Source organism: Castor canadensis, chromosome 1 (assembly GCF_047511655.1).
Source record: "Castor canadensis chromosome 1, mCasCan1.hap1v2, whole genome shotgun sequence".
Taxonomy (NCBI): domain Eukaryota; kingdom Metazoa; phylum Chordata; class Mammalia; order Rodentia; family Castoridae; genus Castor; species Castor canadensis.
This window is the reverse complement of record NC_133386.1, coordinates 134,502,175-134,515,874: the sequence shown is the minus strand read 5'-3', so window position 1 is coordinate 134,515,874 and position 13,700 is coordinate 134,502,175. Positions and strand designations below refer to the sequence as shown.

The following is a 13,700-nucleotide window of genomic DNA, read 5'->3' as shown; positions in this document are numbered from 1 at the left end:
GTTGCATGTAACTGTTTTGGCTACTTCACTCCCAGCGCTACATGACTTCTTCACATTTAGAGTCTAGATTTTTGTCTCTCTGCTATGCCATCCCTTCCCCCCTGCTACTTTATCAAAATACAAGCTTTTTGTTTCTCTTTTGGTCCTCCTCCCTGCTACATTATTCCCCTCTTTGATGCTTGGACCCACCTAGGGTCAAAGAGCATCATCTTGATTTAGGGGTTTGTATTTTTATACCATCCATTACATGTGCAGTTGTTGTTCTCTCTATAGTGGCCTCTATAATAGTCCTGATAGACTGCAATACCAAAGGAACAAGGCAGGGTGACATCAAACATACTCCTAAGATAAGACCCATGCCCTGGTTTCCATGACAAATGTAGCTTATGTTGTTTTCTTTACTTGGGACTTTTAGTATGGCTTACCAGCAACCATGTAAACCTGGGGAGTATATGAGCTGATGTAACACCTGACCTGTTTGTGTGTGCATGATACAAGGTATGGCTGTGTGGAGGTCCCAACAATGGCTTTCTTGCAACATTCAGCACATTGGCCAACCCAAAAAGGTAAGAGTCCAAGTGTGTAGAGGAGAGCAGGGGTGTGTCCTCTGAACCATGAGTAGACTAGTCAGCATCCAGAGTGACTAGAGCAGGGTTGTTGTCCAGTTGCAATGGGGATAGAAAAGACAACAACAAAAGGGCCCCTTCAATGGGGTTTTAATGGTTGGATATTTTATTCTTTTACACAGACAATATCTTTTTTTTTTTCTACTGAGTAGAATTACCATGGCAGCAGTATCAAAGGACATGTTTAGAGGCAGTAAAAGCAGTCATTTTGTCTCTATTTAAGTAGAAGAACCTGTCTAAAAAAATATGAGCTTGTCTCTGGAAGGGCTTTAATGTCAGATAGCCACACATGTATAAGAACCATTTCCTCAATCTTCTCAGCCTTGGTTATTATTCAGAGGTCTGGCATAAGTAATTCCACTTGAACTTTGACAGCATTCCCCCCTTTGTCTCCAATCTGCTTGTCTCTGAGCAGTCTCCTCTGAAGATGTCTCCCATCCAAGTACTAACCAGGCCCAACCCTGCTTAGCTTCCTAGTTCAGATTAGATCAGGTGCATTCAAGGTGGTATGGGGGTAAGACTGCAGATCTCTCTGAATTGGTCATTTTCATCCCTCATCGTGAGGGTGGGGAGTAATGAATAGATCAAGTGGGTGTCAGTGGCAGAGGCTTAGATGGAGTGGCTCTTAGGCAGTGGGCTTCTAGACAAGGACAATACAAAACAAAATCCAAAAAAAGTAGACATCTAAAGAACTAATGTGGTTGATACATAAGTCCTTATTAGAGTCATTTTTTATAGACTTGATTGTTAGTGCCCTAGAATGATGAAAATTGTAATGCCAAAAACTTAAAAGAGGCATAGTTATAATTCTGATGGACAATTTAGCAACTAACAGAGCAGTTTATCAGTACCATGAACTTTTGCTACCATATTTATGTAAATTTTGTATTTTAGAAGGCTTGATATAATTAAAAAACATAAATATATTTAATATATAGGAACCAGCAAGAGCATCATGGCTCTATAGAGGCTATATATACATATTAGTTTAATTTTGCTCTTGAAGTAAAACCTGAGATTTTTCTCATCATTTGGTGGGAGAGAAACAGTGTCACTGACCCAAAATAGCCTAGTCACAGACACATATAGGGTACCAATTTCATTAGAATCACCCAAGTTTTTTAACCATGAGGTTATCTAAAAAAATTTACATAAACCAACTCTTAAATGAATTTTTATTTAGTTATGACTCAGTTACCTTAATAGTCAAAACCCTGATAAAAATCACTAGAGAACACAGGTAATTATTTATGGGGACTAAGTGTGGAGTTAGGCAACCTAATAGCCAAGTATCATGGCTCACATGTTTGATAAGGGATCACATCCCAGATTGTTGACATTAACAGATGGATCATGACATACAGCAGGATCCCACCAACCTGTAGCCAATGGAGCCCCCCTAAAATAATAGGCCCAATCTGGCCATTCTAGGCCAAAAATTCCCTCTGCCAAACATATGGAAAAAGTAAGACTAACATCTCCATTCTGTTGACTGTAATAAAAACTGGAAGTCTTGACCTCCAATGTAGTGCTTCTTTTTGAGATTTTTTTTTTATCCTATCTGGAGGGTGAACTTTGGCTTTTTTTTTACTTTTCTTTGCATAAGTCAATCTGTCTCAATCCTCTTATCAGTGCAGCAGCACTCCCTGTGCTTAGCTGCCTCTTGTCTCTCTATGTTTTAATAACCTCTTGTTGTCTTGATAACCTGTAGTACTAAAAATTCCTGACAGTTATCTTGACAAAAAAAAAAACCATTTTGAAGACAGTTTTTTTTATAAAAGTTATCAAGAAAATGTAATATTTTTAAGATAGCATTGTTGTTATGAGCTTAGAGAATTAAGTTTTAGCTTAACACAAGTACATTAAATTTTGACCTTACAAAACCTTTAAAGCAACTGGATTTTAGTCAACTTAAACACTTCTATGAGCCTTTATAAGCTCCACCTTTTTATGATAACTTATTTTGTATCCTCTGGGACAGCTTGTCTTCATCCTATTTTTAAAAGTATTTTTTAACCTTTTACTTTCTGCTCATTCTCAGATTGAATAAGTTATAGATACAGAATTTCATTAGTATTGAACATTGCAAAAAATCAAGCAGGTGGCACTCAGGAGTTGGGGTACATTGTTGAAGAGGAAATCAATACATTGTATATGTTGTTGTTTAAAATGGTAATGTTGGGGCCTCTACATGTTGTTCTTACAACATCCCATTAAATGCATAAAATATCATAGTGGAGGGAAAATATATGTTAAAATGAAGCACATAAGAAAATGAGAATATCATTTAATATACTGAGTTACAGTGAGGAGAAAGATAATAAAACTCTTCAGTCACTGAAGTTGCAGAGCTGAAAGGCATAAGGCTAATACTACAAAACTTATCTTATTATGCAATATAATACTATACTAATACTATAATTTCTTCAAAGAGTGATACACTTTAACAAACTGTGTATAGTTTTCATGGAAATCATGTAAGAAAATTCAGGATTCTTAATCTAGATCAGTATTTTTCCTAATGATATATTAATGAAAGAGTCACAAAGGAATTACATATATTTTGTATTAATTATTGGCATATAAAAAAATAAAATGCCACTGTATGCTATAAGATATAATGGTTCTAAATTTGGTTTTATGTTCTGCAATAGTAAATATCATTTAAAATAACTTCATGCCATTACATTTTACAGAAATGTAGTATATATATATATATATATATATATATATATATATATATATATATATATTCATAGTAAGAGTGTATATGATAAAAGGTAGCATATGTCATCTACAATATATATGTATGTGTGTGTGTATGAAAATAGCAGAATGAAGCCCCCAAAAAACTAAAACAAGACAGGGGCCCAAGGAGGGTACTTGAGAAGGAATAAAATAAATGGGTTGAAATTGATCAAAGTACATTAAATGCATGTCATAAAATCCCTTGTATGATTAGTTTATGGTAATAATGTCATGGCAAAAACTCAGGCATATTAAATCAGTAAGGTTGGATACTGACATTCCAATAGGTGAAACTTCCTGAAACCCCATGTCTTTTGATGATTCTTTCTACAATAAATTTCCTGACAGGTCTGGATGGAGAAATGGAACCATACAGTGCTAAGCAAATTCATTCTGATGAGCATTACAGACCACCCTGATCTACAGGCTCCCTTCTTTGGGCTGTTCCTTATCATCTATGTAACCTCAGTGATGGGAAATTTGAGCATGATAATCCTCACCCAAATGGACACCAGTCTACAGACCCCAATGTACTTTTTTCTCAGACACCCGGCTTTCATTGATCTTGGTTATTCAACAGCTGTGGGACCTAAAATGTTGGTAAATTTTGTAGTGAATCAAAATACAATCCCTTACAACTGGTGTGCCACACAGCTAGCTTTCTTCATTTTCTTCATCATTAGTGAACTTTTTGTTCTGTCAGCAATGGCCTGTGACTGATATGTGGCTATCTGCAACCCTCTGCTCTACACACTTGTCATGTCACAAAAAGTGTGCTGGGTACTTGTGGCAATACCCTATTTCTACAGTGCCTCTCTCTCTCTGATAACCACCATAAAAATTTTTATTTCATCCTTCTGTGGCTACAATGTCATTAGTCATTTCTACTGTGACAGTCTCCCCTTGTTGACTTTGATTTGTTCAAGTACACGTGAAGTTGAATTGATAGTCTTGATCTTTTCAGCACTTAGTTTGGTTTCATCTCTTCTAATCATCTTTGTGTCCTATATTCTGATCCTTGTGGATCCTCAGGATGAACTCTGCAGAGGGCAGGCATAAGGCTTTCTTTACTTGTGGGTCTCACCTGACAGTGGTAGTTTTATTACATAGTACTCTATTCTTCATGTATGTGCAAACCAAGTCCAGTCACTCCTTTGAAACTGATAAAATGGCCTCTGTGTTTTACACCCTGGTCATCCCCATGTTGAATCCTATGATCTACAGCTGGAGGAACAAAGATGTAAAATGTGCTCTACACCGGATGTGGAAAAATCTCTGCAAATTTTCTACTTAAAGTACAATACACTATGTATCTATAACAAATCAGATTCTAGACAACTGTTTATTATATATACTAAGACTTTAAAATGCACTCCTTTTAAAGACCTGGAAATCCAGATGTGAATTCTTCATTTTCAACATACAAATATCCAAAGGCTGATTTTCCTTTGGGTATTCACTTTGATTTGTCCTCAATTTGGTGTAGTTCCTGAAGCTTGGGTCATCGCTGTCACATTGCCAAAAGCTTATGTTAGAATTGAAAAGATGCCTTCATAGATGCATCTCTCATCACACTTTCTTAGGTAAAAGCATCCTGTTGTCTTAAAAATAAATTTTTACTTTGGGTTTCGCATACTGTTTAATTCCCAGTGCACGTCATACTGGTATACTTATATTTAGAAGATGTAAGGTCTTACTTTATGTGCTATACACACACACTATAGATATACTATAAAGAAAACTGTTATGGAAGTTCCTCAGAAAAACTAAAAATAAAACTACCATATGATCCTACTGTAATCACTCCTGGGCATAGATCCAAAGGAACCAAAGGCAGCATACAATAGAGATCTCTGTACAACTAAATATATTGTGATAATATTCACAATAGCCAAGTCATGGAATCAGTGTAGGCGCCCAACAGTGGTTGAATGGATAAAGAAAATGTGGTCATCAAGTTAAAATAGAATCAGAAAGACGTGCATTGTACATTTTCTCTTATATGTGGAATCTAAAGGGATAAAAGACTTCAAGGTAGAAGAGGGACTATTACAGACAGAAAGAGGATTAGCAGTAGGGGGTATGTGCTCTAAATATGATTATAGTATCTGATATACCTGCTGAAAATGTCACAGTGAAACCTATTACTTTGTATAATTATTATATGCTAATAAAAATAGCATAAAATAACATTTATTTATAAAATGGTGTCATTTGAGTGTCACCAGATTTCTATGAAAATATAATATTTACCTATTTATAGTATAATTATATGTGTTAGTTTGAGGAAACATAAATCAAGGTGTACACAGTGAATTTCAAAAGACATAGTTTATATATAAAAACTTCAAAGAATCTACTAGTTAGACCTTTAGAAATAAGTAAAAATTGCAAAGTTGTTGATATAAGGTCATCATCTAAAAGATCAGTTATATTGCTCCATAGAGAACAAATAAGTGAAAATTAAATTTAAAATACCAGCTGCAATACCAATAAATACAAAAATGTGTAGGGAAAATCTAATAAACAATTTTGGAGACATCAGTGCTTAAAGTTCTAAAATATTACTAAATGATGAAAGAAAATATCGGCATAGCAATGTACCATGTCCATAGGTTGGAAGAAATAAATTATGTGAAGTTAGTTCTCCATAAATTTTTCTATAGATATAATGCAATAACAAAAATTCCAACAGAACTTTTGAAATTCTCAACTTGATACCAAAATTTATGTTGAAACTCAAAGTATCTAGAAAAGTCACAGCAATATCTTGGAGAATCTTGAGGCCCTCCATAGCAGATAGCAATACTTCAAATAATATTGCATTATTTGAAAATTTATGACAGTGCACAGGATAGACATACACAATAAAATGAATAAAAATAACATATACAGTCAAACTCCTATCAGTAATTTTTGCTTTAATTTTAAACAAAATCTGCACTGGAATTTCATAAAGAAAGTACAGCATGTTGCCATATTGAAATACGTTAGTTTCCCTATGTACAACAATGAGAGTGAGTCATTTACTTTTACCATACACATAGTCAATTGATGACATATATTGGGTTATTGCATTTTATACACTTTGCTTAGACACCCCACAATGTATGCACGAATCAAAACAACTTAGAATGGAAGGGTAATAACAACAACAAATGCTGGCAAAGATGTGGTGAAACAAGAATCCTTATATACTGTTGATGGGAATGCAAATTAGTACAATTATGGAAAGCAGTATAGAGATTCCTAAAAAAATTAGAGATAGAACACCCATAAGATCCAGTGATACCACTCCTGGACATCTACCCAAATGAATGTAAACCAGGATACAGTACAGACACCTGTACATCAATGTTCATCACAGCACCTTTCACAATAGCTAAGCTCTGGAAACAACCCAGATGCCCTACAACTGATAAGTGGATCATGAAATTGTAGTACATACACAATGGAGTATCACTAAGCCACAAGGAATATGACATGAGGTTTGGTGGTAAATGGATACAATCAGAGGATATCATGTTAAGTGAAGTTAGCCAGGATTAGAAGCACAAAAGCTGCATGTTTTCTCTCAGGCATGGAAGATAGATCCAAAGACAAACATATATACAAAAACAAGCATGATTATATACAAACTCAAATGTAGAACATGTATGTAACAGTGGACCTACTCTGTGGAACTCAGGGAAAGAGAGAAAGGAAAAGAGAATGATAGAGCAACAGTAATATCCTACCACAAGATGTGAAAGTAGAGGATACAATGATGTATATTGTAAGATGTTGAAAAACACTGGGTGGGAGGTAAAGGGCTAAGGAAAAGTATTGGAAGAGATTGAATAAACCAAAGTAAAGCACACCCACAGTGGACATACAATGAAACACCTCTTTGATATCACATAAATATCAATTATATAAACCAGGACTGTGGGCATACACTGAGACACCCCTTTGAATGTCAACTCAAATATTAATTATGAAAAACAGATGGTGTGTGCAGGAGGGGGGTTACTAGTGGGAGAGAGTGAAAGAAGGAGATTTAGGTGATGGTGTATGTTTGATGAATGTCATATAGCTATATGAAACAGAACAAGAAAACCTCTTGCAATTGCTTTAAGATGGGTGGGGAGGGGGTTGAGGGTGAGAAATGATGGGGGCAAAGTCAGTAATGCACAATATAGTCTAATCAGAATTATCACTATGAACCTCCCCATATCATGAATATATCATAATAAAAATTATTTAAAAAGAAAAAAACCTAATATATAGAATATTTACATAAAATGGACAAGTCAACTAAACAAATATAAATTCAAAAGTTAATTATGAAATGTTATCCATCTAAATATAAAAGCTAGAACCAGAACATTTCTGAAAAAATGGTTAAATAATAACTTCATTAATTATGGTAAGGAAAGATATCTTAAATACGGTACATAGTAATAACAGAAATAACACTCTATTTAAAACAGAAAAATAAATAACCCTATCTATGTATCAACATACACCAGAGGAAAAAGAAAAGGCAATCCTGAGAGAACACATTCTTTTTGTTGTTGGTGTTCCATTAAAAGGGTGAGTTTTGAGTCATTTGTCTCGTCTATTTTCTTACCATAACCACTGTCACTTTTTTTAAAATTTAATTTTATTTATTTTTTTGTATTTTTTTTTTATTGTTCATATGTACATACAATGCTTGGGTCATTTCTCCCCCTGCCCCCACCCTCCCTTACCACCCACTCCGCCCCCTCCTCCCCCCCACCCCCTCGATACCTGGCAGAAACTATTTTGCCCTTATCTCTAATTTTGTTGAAGACAGAGTATAAGCAATAATAGGAAGGAACAAGGGTTTTTGCTAGTTGAGATAAGAATAGCTTTACAGGGAGTTGACTCCCACTGATTTCCTGTGCATGTGTGTTACCTTCTAGGTTAATTCTTTTTGATCTAACCTTTTCTCTAGTTCCTGGTCCCCTTCTCCTATTGGCCTCAGTTGCTTTTAAAGTATTTGCTTTAGTTTCTCTGCATTGAGGGCAACAGATGCTAGCTAATTTTTTAGGTGTCTTACCTATCCTCATATCTCCCTTGTGAGAGAACACATTCTTAACACATACAACAAACACTATGCTGATGTCAGTACTTTGAAAAAGAAAACACACACAACAATAAAACAACAATCACAAAGTCTGAATCTTAAAATTAGTACAATATAGACATCAATCTACATGGAAAAAAGGAAAAAGATCTTAAGAAGTAATAAATGAAGGCAGCTAAAGAGCCCCAAATATCTAAATATATTTAAAAATCATTAACTACTACATAAATACTGTGATATCATCAAATATCCATTAAAATTGCTAAAATTCAAAAATTTGGTGTTGGGTGAAGGAAGAACTAAAACATATCTTCTTAGGTAGTGATATGATGATCTATGTAGAAAATGTAGCATAACTGCCAAGGAAAAAAAATCTCCTGGAACCAATAAAGAATAGTAAGGTTGCTGGATACAAGGTTAATATGCAAAAGTCACTAGTTTTCCAATCAGTCAATAATGATCTGAAAACTGAAAGCACAATATCATTCATATTAGCTTTCTGCAGAAATGAAATGTTTTGTCAATATTTTCTTTCTCCCTACATAGAGAATATATGTATGAAAAATCTTGGAACTCTGATGATAAAATATAAACAGAGAGTTATCTATAAATAATAAGACTCACTATTATTATTATTTGTGATTTATTCCCAAATTGTTGTATAGATGACCTCCCAACCATCGATGGAAGAAGCTTTTTGTGGATATCAACAATCTAATTCTAGTTTACAGATAGAGGTAAAAGACCCAGACTAACCAACATGATATTGAAGAACAAAGTTGGAGGACGGACATATTCAATTTTAAAAATCACCATGGATATATAGTAATCAAGGCAGTTTGGTATTGGTGAAACAATAGATGAATAGATACATGGAATAGAATAGACTAGAACAGAACAGAACAGAATACAATAGAGAAGAGCCAGAAATAGAACAACACAAATAGAGCCAGTTGTTCTTTGAGAAAGGAGTAAAAGAATTACACTGCAGCAAAGATTATCTTTTCAATAAATGGTGTTATAAAAACTGAACATCCACATGCTTGAGACACATGGAAAATCTTTGTACCTTTCTATTAATTATCTTATTAACCAAAAATTGTTCTCAAAAGATGAAAGTTTTAGAAAAAAAAGTATGTTCAGATCAACAATTCAATGTATTGATATGTAGAATTATTTTGCCTTGTTTGAGAGTATACAAACAACTATAAAAACATTGAAAAGTAATGGTATAAGATATCAAATTTTACATGTGTTCTCAGTGATGCAGCTATTATATTTATGAATAATTATATATCTGAAGGAAATGAAATAAACATTTCAGTGTGTGATTTCAATGCTTATATTTATTGTGAAACTATTCATAATAGTTAAGATAGTAAATTAACCTAGATGTCCATCAAAGGACAGAGGGGAACTGGAAGGCATTATGTTAAGGAAAATAAGTGAGACAGAAAAAGAAAACCATCACATGTTTTCTTTCATATGTGGAAGCTTTGAAAAGTCAAATTGAATGTAGAGAATTACTTTCTAGAAGCTGTGAAGGTTGTATGATGGGAAATATAGGGAGGTTGTTCCTTTATCTTGGTACAAATTGTAACAAAACTGTTAGAACAATAAATTCTAATTCTAGGAAAAATAAATTCTAATATTCTACATCACAGTGGGGGTAACTACATTTGACAATAACCTATTATGTATTTTATGAATAAGCAGAAGACAGAATCTTAAAGGTTCCAAAAATAAAGCAATACTAAAGATGTGACAACATTATACTTACTCAGTGAGAACACATTGTGTACCCATACTGTAATATCACACTGTAACCCATTAACATGTACCTGAATGTTAATATTTTTTAAATGGGTTTAAGGAGCTGCCAGCAATCCTGATTTCATCATACATTATGTATATATCAAATATATGTGACATATCTATTACATTGTGAAATAGAATGACACTTAATTTAAAAATTTAAAAATCCATTGATTAACTGGACATAATGATGTTAAAAGTCAGAATAGTGTTGGGTGTAAATGTCTTATATGGAATTAGGAGCAGTTCATGGTGGAATGGAGAGAAAAGGATTCTCTGGAGACCTGAAAATGTTTTATTTTGTTTTTGCTGGTGCTGCTTCATCTGAGTTCATGTTAAATAGATGTATTAAGTTTATAAAAAATATATTTGATGTTAAATTTGTTTTTATGTGTATAATACTTCAGTAATAAATATAAAACACTACAAAACTAGGATAAGATGACTGTGCATACGTTATTTTTCCTGTGAATGTTAAAATCAATGCAATAGTATTTAAGCACTTGTCCATTGTGCCCGCAGCCATAAAATCATTAAAGACACTTATATTTTTTTTTCATTTTTACTAGGATATATTTCTTGTACAAGTGAGATTCATTGTGACAATTCTGAAAAGCCTTACATTGTACATTGGTTAGGTAGTCTCTACCATATCCCCTGAAATGGCTACCCTCCCCATTATATTTTAAAAAGGACTATTAACACGTTTTGCAGTAGAAAATACTTAACCAAGAGCAGCTGTGGAAAGATATCAAACATTAGCTTTCTTTGTGTGGGATTATAAAGGTACACTGTAATTGGCAGATATCCCAATGGATTTGTGTAAAGATTTCCAATGCCCATGAACATTTAGCAAATTATGTTCTCTCTCCCCTCAGGGACAGTCTTAAAGGAGGAAAGAAAAGAATAAATTATTCTTGCAGAGTTCAGAACACACAGGGAGCATGGGAAGATTCCTCCTTAGAGGTGAGTAGATTCTACCTGCTTCTGTGGTCCCTCAGAGTCCCAGTCTTCACTGGTTTACAACATCTGAATTTACCATTAAGCCACTGCTCTGACAGTCTGCTTTGATAAGTAAAGTTTTTGGACTAGTACAATATTGACAACATCTGTTATAATCTTTGTTGAAAGCTAAATATTTATTGCTGTGTACTTATCCAATATTATTTTAATAGGTAAAACAAAACAAAAAACCCAAAATCTCCACTTCCCAAAAAGGAATTAGCATTTGGAAACTTCACAATTACGTTCCTAGGATTTTTGTGATTATTTTCTTTCACTTAGATCCTCAGTCAAGGTGTCAAAAATGATATTTTCATTTACAATTAATCAGGTTTGTTTCACAATACTGATCTCCAATAACAGATTTCTAAGTGCTTTCCATCTGAATGACAGAAACTACCAATATTTTTATCATCCTTTATCTTATTTTTCAAATACATTATGTGAATTCTATGAATTTATAAATTTACCATAATCACTAGAGATCAGTGCCATTTGAAAAGCTGTATTTTGTTGGAAGTGAGGACAAAGCAAATAAGATACTTACTTTACTTCACAGTGCCCCAACACACCATAACATCTGATTAGTAAGAAAAAGCTCTACTCCCTTACTTAAAGTCTTAAAGAAGTCTGTAGAATATTATCAAATTTTCCCATGCATGAATAATGCATACCTAATGAAGTAGTCTTTTCAAAATTACAAAGCAGGAATGTGTATTTTGCTTAAAATGGAGATATATTTTCCACTCACTTACTTAGTGGGTCTTTATATAAATATTTAATGGCTGGACACAGTGGCTCAAATCTGAAGTCTTAGCTACTCAGGAGGTGAAGATCAAAAGTATGGCTAGGCTGGGCAAAAATGAAAAAGGCTGAGTGTACTGGTATGTACCTGTCATCCCAGCTGTTCAGGGAAGCAAACAGAGGACCACAGTTCACTGAGTTTAATGTGTATATACACATAATTTTTCTCACTGTTTATTGATGTTTTCACAAATATTTATAAATGCATATTTTATTCATCTCTCAATGTATAATACTTATAGCCAACTGTTTTAGTGTGAAGCCTTATTTGTCAGTGAAGTGTAGGAAAAGTGTTAGGGAATGACTTAACTTTTGCAAGCTCTCTACTTGACCAATTTTATAATGAAGGTCCTAGATAATATAAAACAGTTTTTAGAATGTCAGAACAATACCATATTCAGTAATCATATAATGTAATATAATATCATGTAAGGAAGTTTAATAAATCAGAATGCTAAAGATGGTTGTAAAAATAGTTCATATTTTTTCTCACAAATAAGAAACATAGCATAGATTTAGGAAAGAACACTTTCTTAACCTTTCATTTATTTCATCAGAACTAGTTTATACTGCTTGTAATATCCACTAAACATGTCTCTAAATGCAGTCTCTTGAAAATTAATTCAGTGTTCCTCAATAAGCCAAGAGTATGTCTACAATAGGTGGGAAAGGACATATTTTATTAGCCAGAATCAATGTGAGATAATGATGGTTTGCCTATTACTTTCATAAATTTCCATGGAACCATATGGCACATTTCTCAGTCAAATCACTCAACAAATGTAGTTTCAAAATTACTATGAAGTCTCATTTTATTAGATGAGAGAAATAAATTAGCTATGCAAAAAAGAAAGTAATCTTTCATCATAAATTGTGTGAAGCAGTGAACATACTACATTATACTCATAAATATTACTCAATAAGTTTTAAACAAGCAAAATCCAATATAGTTGAAACACAGAATTTAGTTATGATAAAGATACGTATAACATGTATACTGTACAGACTGATAGCATAGAAGAAAATGTAAGTATAACAGTCTGAAAAAACTACTGAAAAAAATTTTTTAAATCAATAAAATGTGGCCAGGCAAAGTGGCTCAAGCCTGCAGTCCTGCTACTCTGGAGGTGAAGATTGGGAGGATCATGGCTCAAGGCCAGCCCATGCAAAAAGGTTCACAAGACCCCATCTCAACCAACGGCTGTGCAATGTAGTGTGCACCTGCTATTCCAGGTACTCAGGAAAGCGCAAATAACAGGATCATGGTCCAGACCAGCCTGGCCATAAAATGAGACCATATCTCAAAATGAACCAATGCAAAAAGGGCTGGTGGAGTGGTTCAAGTGGTAGAGGGCCTGCCTAGCAAGTGTAAGGCCCTGAGTTCAACCCCAGTCACCAAATATTAGTAAAATATACACAACACAGATTTCAGCACTTTAACCACTTAAAGACTTTTTTAAGAAAATTTTTTATTATAATATATTCTTTGTACAGGAGGGATTCATTGTGACAATTCCAAATAGGCTTATATTGTACAATTATATTTAACGACATAAAAATTTATAATTCAGTACTGTACAACCCTTACCAATATAAACTTCCAGAACACTTAA

General features: G+C 33.8%; 1 long non-coding RNA gene and 1 pseudogene across 2 annotated transcripts in view; one reads left to right on the top strand and one right to left on the bottom strand.

Moving 5' to 3' along the window:
* LOC141425727 (uncharacterized) overlaps positions 1-13,700 on the bottom strand; it is a 457,749-nt gene that overhangs the window by 115,216 nt on the left and 328,833 nt on the right. The gene's annotated exons all lie outside the window — the stretch shown is intronic.
* On the top strand, positions 3,729-4,668 carry LOC109677127 (olfactory receptor 8K3-like; annotated as a pseudogene).